General features: G+C 39.9%; 1 protein-coding gene across 2 annotated transcripts in view; it reads right to left on the bottom strand.

Annotated features, from left to right (window-relative positions):
- PARD3B (par-3 family cell polarity regulator beta) overlaps positions 1 to 13,650 on the bottom strand; it is a 1,056,812-nt gene that overhangs the window by 146,787 nt on the left and 896,375 nt on the right. The gene's annotated exons all lie outside the window — the stretch shown is intronic.

The raw sequence follows: 13,650 nt of genomic DNA on the forward strand, positions 1-13,650 counted from the left end.
AAGGGATACAGAGGACCACAATCCATGGCGACCAGTGCTGTAGGTGTGCACAGGGCCTTTGGGGACTCACACTGCTTAAGATTTAACAGGGTGAGAGCAGGGCCAAGGAAGGAGACCACAGAAGGCTCTACAGAGGAGGTGACACTTTAGCTGAGTCTTGAAGGATGCACAGGTGCTCAATAACTGGACAAGTGAGGTGAGGAAATTCCAGGTGGAGGGAAGGGCAATGCAAAGGACAGGAATGAGAAAGCACCCTGCTTTGGGGGAATGCAAGGAGGTCAGTTGGGCAAGCAGTGGTCCTCGGCTTCTTCTGTCCTGCCTCGTACCCATATTGGGTGATGAATGTTCCCTTCCTTCTCTCATTTGGGAAGCAAATTATAATAAAAAGGGAGTGCTGGTACTTTAGGGATATCCTGAACTTACTCTAATAAATGATGAAATATATCACTTGCAAATGTTGGTACTTTAACTCAATTTGTAACAATTAATCATAATGATACTCATATTTCATGGGTATGTGAGAATCACTGCTAGAGTATATACAGGGAATATGGGAGGAAACAGGGAAGAGAGACAGGTGAGACTGAGAAAAGTAGGTAGGGGTCCCATGGTGAAGACCTCTACATGCCAAAAACATCCCCAAGTATTACAGTTGAGCTTTAAGTTTGAATGAGATATCTGATAGAATGAGATATCTGAAAGCAGTAGAAAGAAGTCATCTACTATTTTGTTAAAACATTTAAAAATTATACTTAAACTATAAAAGAAAAGGGTGAGTAAACGTTTTTTGGAAGGAAAACGTTCTTCCCAAACTAGATTGTAAGTTAACTGAAAGCAGGACCACGTGTCTCAACATCCTCTGTACAAAGTTAGCACAGAGTCCTTGGCTTCCTACCTGCTCTACGGACACCAAGCAGCTTATGCTTCTGTTTAAGAAAAGACAAGTTCTTAGGGATCACATACCTTGATTTTTCTTCAATATGTATTTTTAAAACGTGCAAAGTAGTTCTAACTCTGTTTCCTGACTCTACTTTTTTTTTTTTGAACAAAAGTTTTCCTCGAGAACTTGGAAAAGATAAAGGTAAGAAAAAAGTGGAACGTCTGATATGCTTTTCTGAACAACGGAAGGCAGGAAAGACAGCACAGCTCAATTCTGAACAGCTTCCCTCACTCTTGAGTGTTCTGAGCTAACTATGGGCCTGCATCCACTGTGCAGGCTTCTGCCCATTACATGCATGCATGAGCCGCGCTTAAACTCACCAGATGAGTTCAATCAACGTGGTGCAAACACAGCATACATAATCTATTAGTTTACCCAAAGAAACCGAAGCACTGAATTCAAGCAGAATGAAGTCATCAGTAATAAAGGAAAAAGAAAGAAACTGATAAGGGACTGTCTTAAAAATCCCCACAATTTTCCTACATTTGTGGGAAAAAATAATCATACTCAGACCGTAAACTATTCTTCCATATGCCGATAAATAAATACATTTAAAAATACGGGTTTGATCAGATTTCAGTTCTCAGATAGAAGGAATGGGGCAAGAATACAAAATCAGCTGTTTACGATTCAGAAAATCCCCTATGGCTGACAGGAACATGACTATTTACCCAGAGAAGAAATCTGACCTCAGAGAAAAACAAGAAAAAAGTCTAGAAATTCATGGACCATCTAAGTGCAAAACATTCTCCCTTGTGTGAATATTTTAAAGAAGTTATGGGGCACCGTGCAAACCTTTCATGATAAGCCAGGATTACATCGCAACATTCTCTCTTTTTTTCTCTCTCTCTAACCCTCACTCTACTGCTAGTAACTGTATCAGATTTTTTCCCAGGTAGTTGGTTTATATAATACAATTAGGAATAGAAAATTCTGATTTCATCTCTCAGCTCTTCTGTGCAGATAACACACACAGGTTTACCATCAAATCAATAAAAATTAAAAAAAATAATAAAACAAAAAACAACACAGCTATTGTAACCAAAGCAGTTAACTGATTCCATTTTGTGTTGAAGAGGCAGAAATTTGAAGAGGAACATAAAAATGCCTTTGTCATAAAGCAGCAATAATCATAATAGTCATAATTTATGGAACATTTATACAGCCAATATATTGATACAGACTTTAAGTTACTCCACTTCCTGCTCAGAGCAGACATCACTAATCACTTACGGCGTTCCTTCCCCATAATCCTAGACATGGCCTTAGGATCCTTCTTAACCCAGAACTTCAGAAAGCTACTACCAATCTATAGGAGTTGGAACTTGAGTTGAGTTACATAATTGCTGTGCAATGGGTGTTGTAAATACTTCAGAATCACAGAAGAATACTTAAAGGTAGCTTTTATTGTTTTGCTCCATAGACATGAGGAAGCTGAGGGTCATGGCTAATAGATGTACAAGGTCTAACTTCAAAGAAGGCTCTTTCCACCACTGCTTACTACCTTTCAACCTGCATCTCCTCCTTCATCTCATTTATATCTTAAAGACTAGGTCTTCTAACAACATACTGGACCAGAATGGAAGTTAAGGCCAGCCTTGAGGAGTTACTTTCTGAGGACTCCTGTTTTTCCTCCCTCTATTTACATGTTAATGGTTCCATTCTCCTGGCTTTATGGAACTTAGTAGTAGAGCTTCTAAGAATTTTGCCTGATAGTTTCAGAAGCAACATTAGCTTATGATGTAACTCACATACTCTTGCAATCATATAAAATCTGGTAAAGTATCAATAATCCCATCTCCAAGTTGCTAGTTAGAAAATTAGGCTTACTGTATTATTTGTTCACTGGATAAGGTAAAGGTTAGCCATTCTTACCAAAAAAGTTCCTATTATAGCTGTATCCATATGTAGGTGAACGCCACTCCTGCACTTTCAATGTGCTGAAATTTTATTTTAAATTAATTCAAGCGGTATAACAAAACAGATTTATATTGCAGTGATTTCTTGTCAATTATACTGCCTACGCCTTTAAAGGCAGATGTATAGTTAGATAGGCTTTTAACACTTTAAAGCTGGAAAGAGTTTAAAGTTGCAATGAAATTCAGAAACCATGTCATTTTCTTCATCGTCACCTATAGTAATATATCCCCAAATGCAATACACACCACAGTAAGGCATTATCTGCTCCTTTGGAATCTAACCTTATTCTTCCTAGTTCATAATTACCTCAATTGAAATACATTTTAAAATGAGCGTTCATTTGTGCATGCCATAGTCTCCTCCCATTACTACAACAGGCTGGAGAAAAGAAACTAATGTTTATTAAGCTCCTATGACGCCTTAAGTATAATATTTATGCTTTACATACTTCATCTCATTTAATCCCCCAATTTTTGAGGATGACATTGTTATTAACATTTCACAAATGAGCACGCTGAGGCTCAGATAAGTAGCCCAGTTGGTGAGTGGCGGACCAGGAGATGTGTGACTCCAAAGCCAGTGTTATTTTGACCATACCTTGCTGCCTTGTGAGAACTGCATTAAAATGCAGTGGCATTTTGCAGCAGCAGTGCACAGGCATCTCAAGACAGAGGGAATTTAGCATGTATAGCCATACCTTTTGATATTCTTTTATTTGCACAGATCTTTGTAATAAAAATAGAAATTGAAGCAGCTAAAGTAATAGAAAGACATGCAATGAAGTCTGTATTCATTAAAGAATGATGCTGGAGCAATTGCAGACAGAGATTTCTGGGTAATTAATATTACATCTCTAATAAGCTCATGTGGGAAAGCGGCATAAAACTGAATGGGGTGCAAAAGAGACTCAACCTATGACAAAGAACCCACATGAAGGAGAAAGAAACTCTGGATTAGGACCAGGACGGAGAGGCAGCCAGGACTGCTGCTGGTAAAGCTCACCACTGGCTGAACTAGAGGGAGCTAGTCACTGCCAGCAAACCACTGTCCGACTTGTGAATTCACCTGCCATGACTTTGCATGTATGCCTAAGTGGGCATGCATGTAAATAATGTACCCTAACTATGATTAAATTGTACACAGTTAATTCCAAAGAGCTGTGTCATTTTCAGATAGCCTCAAGTCATGTAACTCTTCGTTGTCAAGGAGAGGTGTTTGCCACCGGTGAGTAGATACCAGCCTGGGGTCCAGACCTGATGACGCAGTTAAGAACAGTCTTTATAGAATGGAACCTTAACAGGAATATTTCTACCTGGGTGAGACAATCCTTACAAACTCACTGAACAAAACGGTTGAAATTAGATGTATGCATGTCAACAATAATCAGTAGAATAGGGACTGCTTTGAGCTTGACAGATTATTCAATTTTTTTCTGATGTTACTGTACAAATGTTATTTTGATGCTTACCACAGAATATTTTAATTATGTAAACATGGTGTTCGTCTTTCTCTATTTACAAAAGGGTGGAATTTTAAAAGTTTTCTCAAAAAGGTTTCCTCCTTTTGAAAGATAGGGAGTGAAGAAAAAACTCTCGCACCCTTTAAGAATGCCAATATGCTATTCTTTTCTTGTTTGTTTCCCCCTGATGAGAAGGGTTGTTTGTCTTATCTTTCTGCATTTAAGGACCTGAGAAATCATCCTAGCTTTAAACTACAAATTTAGCAGTACCACCGTTCTGCCTTAGAAAACAGGGCATATTTTTTTCAAAGTGGGAACAGAGCTCTCAAAGTACCTGGGATTCTGTGGCATTCACACTCTTGATAACATGAATATAATAAAATCTAACTGTCTATATGCAATCTTCTCTTACTAATTATACTTCAAACTCCAAAGTAAGTTCTGGAAGAGAATATTCAGCTGAAGACAGTCATGGACACAGCTATTACTTATCTTCTGTTGGTGATAAAGATTTCTGTCAAATAAGAAAAGTTAGAGATTCTTATAAGTGTACTCAGGATCATTAATTCAAAAGCATTTTGAAGATTTACAGCAACGATAGTCCAAGAGCACTTACACTTCCATTCTTCAGATTTAAATTCCATAATGCAAATACACTTATATAGTGTGCCCACATATGCTAAATGAGATTTAGTAAGAAACAATGGCTTTTAAGGGGGCTTAACTCTATAAAATTCTTCAAATGATATTTTCATACTGGAAAGCTCTGAAAATTACCAGTGTAAATATTCAGCGAAAATTATGATTATATAAATTCTTTATCTTCTCCCTGCTCCTAATTTTGTAAAAAGATTATCTATTTTTTCAAAGGTATATTGACAAATAAGATTTTTCATGGTTTAGTCCAGTGAAATTTTGGAACATAGAACTGACTACCCATGAACAACATTTGGGAATTTTTCTAATTTCTTTCCCAATTCATCACCACTATGATGGTGACACCCTTTTTCAATTATTTTTGATTAAAAATTTCCCCAAATAACAAGAATACGCCTTTCTTCATATGGACATTTAATTTCTTTTAGATTTCAGTTATTTTGTTGATTAAAACACTCTAAATTAAGAACCCTTTGCTTACTATGATTGCCTATTAATTCCTATATTAAGAGTATGAGTTTAGAAAAAGGGTGAATAATATAATAACAGACAAATTTTTCACATTTAGAATCTCCCTTTATTTCTAGAACTACTTTTGTCAATTATCTCTGACATTATACTTCTTATTAGTAGGTGAAGAAACAATACTTAGACATCTTAAGAGACAATTGAATGTCACATGAAAAACTGGTGGCAGAATCTGAGGGAAAAAACTATGTTCTATGCTAATATGTTACTTTGAAAAGCATGTATTTGTATAAATTTCGAAGAGTTCAACAAAATTACTCCAATGTCAAGATCCTGTGGGAAAGCTAAAAAACTGGTCCAGAGAGGGTGATATGCAAGTTAGAGTTATAAAGAAGAACGAACCCTACAAATCTCGGCCTATAATCCTGAAAATGGTCCTTCCCTCAACCATCCTGACGCTGCCAGTGGCATTTTGACCCAGACGCAACAACCTGACAACGTGACTTGGCTTACCTGGGCTCCTGACTTTGCCATGGCAACCTGAGTCTGACCATTTGCCTTTCCCCACATCTTTCCTGCTTTAAGCATCTGTTCCCTTTGAGATCCTTATCTTGGTATTTCCATTCCTAGCTCAGTCAACTGACCCTCTGACTCGTATAGCTTGAAGATTTGTCCTGGAAATCTTAACCCTGGACTGGACTTTGACCCCAATGAATCAAGCTTTAGCAGGGTGGGCGGGGCGGGGGGGCGCCTTCCGCTGACACTTTTGATTGCCTAATGGCAAGCATTTCCACTCATACCATGAACCACGGCCACCATTTACCACTGAAAGTAATCTCATTGATGCACGAAGGGCAGCTTTCTCCCATGTGACTGATTGCTGTGATGGGGAGTCTCACCAGATCAATGTCATCTCCTCTTCTGATAAAAGGCTCTGCTCTACCTTTGCTCTTTATCACTTGAGACAACTCGAGGCGCTCTCTAATCAGAACACTCTGCTTCTCTATCTCCATTTCTAGAGAAGGTGGAAATTTCTTAGAAGTGACACTGACAGTGTTATTCACAATTCAACAGCACATGAGTTATTATTCACACCTTCAACTCACCATTATAAGCCTGTAACACATAATTGCATTATTCTGATACTGTGCAGTGACCTCCTGGCTGTGTTCAAATTTCAGAAGCTGGTTTTGCCATCAGTCATAAGATACCTATTTGAATAGTATTCTAATATATTTCCTCCAACACAGTTTTTGAGCCTTTAGTAATTTACACAAATACTGGGCACATTCGAATTATGTAGAAGCACATGATACATACTGTCTTGAGACAGTTCACCGATTTTATTAACAATACAAAGTATGTGGGGTCACCGAAGGAATTTATCAAGTGTTTCATATGGTCATTTTTGTTTCTTCAGGAAGATTTTAAAATACAGTTGAAAAGTTCACACTGGACGGCAGCAAAATTGCCCTTCATTTCTACTCTACATCTTTGTTAACAAGCATACGTAGATGCAAAGAAAAACAGATTTGGACCGATTTGAAACTGGGCATTCACTCTGTCTTCTATTAAAGATGATGAACCATTATAATTCATGTAGTCACAGCTGTTCTGACATGGCTGAAGTACAGCGACACTGCATCACAACTGCATTTAAGTGATGCTTCGGTATTTGAGCTTAGACAAAAATGGGGGCTTGGGGGAAAACAGCAATTTAAGTGGTGACAGTGTTCCCACTGGCTATTCCATGTAATAAGCACAGGCCCCTGGACATGAGCTGAGTTGGCTTCCCTCAGTTGGTGTCAGTTCCTAAGGGCCTCTCATAATACAGGCTTTACACTGTACTGAACGTGATCCCAGTGTTTCAAGCTATGCATTACTTGTACAACATGGCCACTGAAATGCAAGCCAACTACTTTAGCTGGTGCTCAACCAAGGGAATAGCCAGCTGATGCTGTGCTGAAAGAATGAGTGTTGGGTGGGTTTAGTGAGAGATGATAGGTAGGTCCAGTATGGCATTCTCCTAAAGTGTTTTTCAAGGTTAATTCTGACTGTACACAACTTTTGTTTTACGTAATGGCTTTAGACACTTAACCTTAAGACATTATTCCACTTGGAACATTACAAGTTTTCTCAAAGAGTTTTACGGTCTAAAATAAAATTAGCAAAATAGGGATAAAAAGGTAAATGGAAGAAACCTATAAAACGTGTAGTATTTTAATAATATCACACACAAATTAATGATATCTCACACACACACCTTCTCAAAGAAGTTCTCACCAACAGTTGCAGGACTTGTGAGATAAAATTATTATCTTCTAGGCTTAAATCAAACACAGCTTGAATTTTGGAATACATATCTGACATTTAGATGTGGATTAAACTTTCAGGGTCAATTCTGGGAAAAATAAGCCTGTGTGGGCTGCAGGCCATAAAACCTTGGGAATTTCCTAGGCCTCCATGAAATTCCCTCTTCCTCAGAGGAAACACAGAAGCTCTGTCTCCTCCCAAGGGATCACGGAAGGCCATCAAAGACTGCTGATTCCCAACAGCTGGACACCTAGACCTTTCCTTCTACACAATAAGGAAATAAGGCCTAACTGACTACACAATGTGAGGGAAAAATAAGGAGATTCTAAATGAGTTAGTGCATGGATGGTGTTTTTTTAATTTAGAGGATTGTATCAGTCAGGATAAGCTATGGTATTCTGTGCTAATCAAACATCAGTAGATTAAAACAGTAAATTTTTCCTCCCATAACAAGACTTTTTTTCCCCTTCCAAAGGAGGAGGTTGGGAAAATAATAAAAGTGAGAAAGAGAAAAAATATTCAAAAAAAGAACATGTTTTTCAATTGAAAGAAGCTAAAGATTTTGATTTTAGGAGCTCAATACTAAATGTTAGAAGTCAAAGCCTTCTAAATACATATGACACAAAAACTAGTTCTTACCTTCGTACCCATTAAAGGGATATACAATAAACTGTCCAAAAACCCAGAAGGGATACATGGGCCAGACTTTAACGATCACATATATGGTGTTAAATCATATTATCTCAAAAACACAGAATTCTATATGCCGTGTTCTGATGTGATTAGCATAATTCAGTCCAAGAATTTATTAAGAACATGTTTTGATTCTACCTTAATTCCTTTTGTTCCTTCCACACCTATATGCACAAATGCTGAGCTCTTCTGCAATTTTAAATAGGTTTATAATAATTATCCAATCCAAACGGATTCTCAACTCCAAAAAGCCACATAAAAATTTAACATATACTAGGTCCCAAAGGGTGTCGAATCCAAGAATATCCACAGCCCTCATCTCCCTGGGTGTAAAGTGAGCTCTGGTGACCCTGTAACCTCATGCTGACCTTCTGACATCAGGGATTTACAGGATAGAGACACCTTACACTATAATCTCCTATGGACTGCTTCAGTTGTTTTTAAAAGGTGTTCAGATTCCTACAAATCTTTTCTAAGAGAATGGTGACTTTCTTTTTAGAATAGACTAGATAGTAATAAGCTGATATTAAACTTAGATCATCAACTGCTCTTATAAAAGTTTTCCAGTAGCCTTCTGTTTTCAGATGTGTACATTTATTTAAGCTTTTATTTATTTTTAAATATTGCCATGTCCCTGGCCCTGGTGATGTAAAGGTGATTAAGACCCAGAACCCAGCCCTCAGGGATTTCAGTCTTATAGAGGGAGATAGAAATATAAATAAACGATTACAGGGCAATGTGGCAATTATTATGAAGAAGTGTCATGAGGTATAATGAAGTCCTGCAGTAGCTCAGAGGAGAGGGTGATTCGTTCTGCTTGGGGAGGCTGGGAAAGGCCTCAAGGAGAAAGGGAGAGCAAGGAGGGGGTGCTGGGCATGCCAGTGGAAGGAACATCACATGCCAACTGGTGGCAACATAAAAGGGCACACGGTTAGGCATGGCCGAAGTGTGGGAAGCGGATGGAAGAATCCTGGGAAATAAAGCCAGTAGGGCTTGAACAGCTCCATGTGCCAATCTTCCCAAAAGGGAAGATGAAGTAGAATCCTGGACCAATTTCACATAGGGTAGCAGCATCTTCAGAGTCATTCTTTATATCAGGATAGAAGACCTTTTTTTTTTTTTTTTTTTTTTTTTTTTTTTGCGGTACACGGGCCTCTCACTGTTGTGGCCTCTCCCGTTGCGGAGCACAGGCTCCGGACGCGCAGGCTGAGCGGCCATGGCTCACGGGCCCAGCTGCTCCGCGGCATGTGGGATCTTCCCGGACCGGGGCACGAACCCGTGTCCCCTGCATCGGCAGGCGGACTCCCAACCACTGCGCCACCAGGGAAGCCCAGGATAGACCTTTACTTTCTGTTTCCACATAACATAACCTATGAAATGAACCAATTGACCTCCATGGGCCTTTCTTGCACTATATTCACTGATTTCTTGGATATGTGTATAGTTCAAGCTAAATGACTGACCAAACTACTGGCAAAAGTCACCTTCTCTTTCTGTTTCCACACCTGTTGAATACTGTACCTTGAGGACCACTTTAGTTCAAGGCAACGTGACATTGAGACTTTCAATTTGAAAACTGAACGTTTTCCATAACTAGAGCTCTTGGTTAACCAGTAACATTACCTGGTGGTGAAGCATGACGCATCGTTAATATAGTGATAAACTTCCCATTAGAAACAGGGTACTGGCTGCCAAATCAGAGGGTGAAAAGTTAAAAAAACAAAACAAAGAAATGAAACCAACCCATTACGGGTTGACAATGACTTTTATTTTCACTGGCAGTTTAAGAGAGAGTAGTCACAGAATCTCAGTTAATAAACAGCCATTGCTCCATTCAGGGGAGGTAACAGTGGTGCCTGAATATCTGCCCTGGAGCAATTTGTAGCTGTCTTCTTGATCTGAAAAGTGAATGAGTCCGTGGGCCATCAAAGAAGAGGGAAAATTAGGCAGTAAGCTACTGCTGACAATTGAACCCTATAAATAATCCACAGTGAAAATGAATAAAAAACATGCCGCCTTCCAGCTTTCAGTAGCCTCTCAACAGTGTGACAGTTGCTGGTTTTTTCAATCAACATGATGTCAATTACGCCTTTGTATTCATCATGGCGAAGTCACGTGGGGGGAAGAAGTATTTTGGGGTTTTTTGGCACTTTGTATACCAAAGTTTTTCCTCTTTATTTATGCCATGCCAAGGCAAAGCAGCTGTCTGATCTGTAAGCTACATGTTACATTAACACTCTTCTTCCCTAGTTCCCAAAGCTTTATTAGCAACAGCATTTAAGTCGGCTCTCAATTATCCACAGAGATAGGAGGTTTGGAAGAGCATGAAAAACAAGACACTAGGGATGATTTTGAAAACTCTTACTTATTAAGCCAACAACTTTAGTTTCTTTCCCAACAAGTGTTTTCCCAGAGCTGCAAACCATCCCCCAATTAATTGACTTGATTCACATTCTTTCCCTTGCCTGGCCCCTTGTTTGGGTAAGGTACTAATGAGCAGAAAAAAGGCCAAAAGGCAGGCAGGATGGAGAAAAACAGAGGCACTACAAAGACTCAAATGGGGAGCACAGAAACTGGATGGTAGAGAGTTAATGACCCAGGAAACATTCCCCTAAAGGATTTACCAGGTACCTAGAGAGATGTAATCTTTCAGATTAAAAAGTAACAGGTATGAGTTTTCTAAGTGGACAAACAGAGCAAAACGTTATGTGGAGCACAGTGATAGAATTAATGAGTGCTCACATATCCAGCTCAAAGAAGCCTGTGGGTCACTGTGTTTCCTGAATTCTGCTGTTTGTCGTGAACTTTATTACTCCCCATTCCACTAAGAACTATTTTTTTCTCCCTATTTGCAGATAGATTAAGTATAGTCATTCAGATGTCATTAGTTCATCCTTTGTTAAAGAAACTCGTTCTTAGGAAGGAAAAATGAAGAACACGGTGAGTGGCATCGCATTATTTTGTGATCCCACATTAAGATGAAAGACAGAAGTATCACATTGTTTTAGAGATATTCCTATCCTATAACAAAATCATCTTTTATCCAAGTGTAAACAAGCCCACTAGCTATAAGCTTCCCCCCACCCTAAGTTCTACATAAAATATAAGCCACAAGGCTTAAATTGAATCACTACATTATTTCTTTATGTATTACTTACCTTGACACTTCTTAAACTCAATGCTTACTATATATCTAAGAGAGCTTCTAAATTTATAACCTACCAAAAGAGGGAAATTATTTCCTCTTCTTCAAAGAAGCTTTTTCATACTGTATCCAACAGAGCTGGGGAATTGGAGGGAGAAAAAGGAGAGTGGGGAGAGAGGAGGAGCCAGAGACAAGAGCTAATGGTCAAAATGCATCCTTATAATAAAATGAGCTTCTTAATGGAGGCTCACTACAGGAATAACATTAATCCAGTATTAGGACGTTCACTGGAAAAAATATGAATGTAATTTATCTTTTTAACTGTCAGCTGCATTTCTAAAGCTCTGAAGTCTGTAGCTTCCAGGGGCCTTTTGTCTTTCTGCCATGGCAGGAATATCTTGGACAGCTGTAAGAGCTTTCTAAGCTATCTTTCTCAAAACCCATTAGCTAACTCAAGGAACCTAATTAGAGCTGCCATTTTGATGGAGCATACTGGAGGCTCAGTACAAACTAGTAACACCATCAATGTTTATTAGAGATCACAAAACCCAAAGTGCTCCACTCCCTATGAATATTAATGGGAATGCAGCAAACAAAATATTTATTAAAACATACGCTTAATACCATCAAGGTTTACAGACAGAGATTGAAAGGGAGAGGGAGAGGCACACACTTGAATTTGACGGCATGTGCCCAGGAATACACAATAAACCAAGATTTAGATTGAAGCAGCATGTAATCATTATTTTATGCCCCTCCCACTTGTCTCCCTTGGTTTTGCACCCTGGAATTCAGCAGCTCACAGCTGGGAAGACAGATGTAAGTCTAGAGAAGTCTGGAGAAGGGGGTGGAGGGAGTCTTTTTTTTTTTAACAGCTGCTGAGTGCCACAAATTCTTGTCAGTGGGGAAATAAGTCTTGGTTCTCTATAAAATCAGCAGCACGATGACGTCAGTACTTTCTACCCTCCTCTAAATGAGGGTGTCACCAAATTAATCCAACTAGCTATTATCCCACATACCCACCTGGGAAGCATTTCTGCCAGGGCATGGCCCTGAATCACGGGGTGTCTAAGGCTTGATGTATCCCTGCTGTTGTGCAGATCGGGCTCCCACTGCCCGTGTTGGGTAGACACACGCAGGGATAGACACACACACTCCTGCTGAGGCCCAGAAGACTCTGTTCCTCATTCTTTTCTCTTGGGAGCAATTAAAGGACCTTTGTGAATTGTTACTGTCCAGCAGCCCTTGCTCTGCCCTCGAGCTGTTGCCTCCTGTCTCTCTTTCCCCCTTTTCACCAGACCTTAAAAAAGAATCGCCTCTGTTGTCTCCTTTTGTCATCTGCTATCGTCTCTTTTGGGCTGATGACAATCTGGCTTGCACCTTCACTGCTGTTGAAACTGTTCTCTGGGGCTTCCCAGGTGGCGCAGTGGTTGAGAGTCCGCCTGCCGATGCAGGGGACGCGGATTCGTGCCCCGGTCTGGGAGGATCCCACACGCCGCAGAGCGGCTGGGCCCGTGAGCCATGGCCACTGAGCCTGCGCGTCCGGAGCCTGTGCTCCGCAACGGGAGAGGCCACAACAGTGAGAGGCTCGTGTACCGCAAAACAACAACAACAACAACAAAACAAACAAACAAACAAAAAACTGTTCTCTGGAGGCTCAGGCAAACCCTAGCCTCTGCAGGACTAGACACCGGACAGCAACCTCCCTCCTTCTTTGTTTCCTTTCTACTTCCTCAATTTCATAGTCCGTTTCCTTCAATGCTCCTCCCACTGTTCTCTAAACACAGACCTTCTCTAGGATTCTCTGATTCTTGTCCATATTTTCAATCTGGGGATACTGTTCACTCCTAGGGCTTTATCACATTCCTTCTCGTGGTCACCCATTTACTCACCCATCCATTCAACAATCACTGAAGTGCCTCAGATGGGGCACGTCCTCAACACAACTTGCCTAGATGAAGACGCACATCTCTACCTGGGACACCACGAGGGAGCTCCAAGGACCATGCTCAGCCCTTGCTCCTCATTTGTACCTGAAATGTACCAACACCTTAT

The sequence above is a fragment of the Delphinus delphis genome, chromosome 7, assembly GCF_949987515.2.
Source record: "Delphinus delphis chromosome 7, mDelDel1.2, whole genome shotgun sequence".
Lineage (NCBI taxonomy): Eukaryota > Metazoa > Chordata > Mammalia > Artiodactyla > Delphinidae > Delphinus > Delphinus delphis.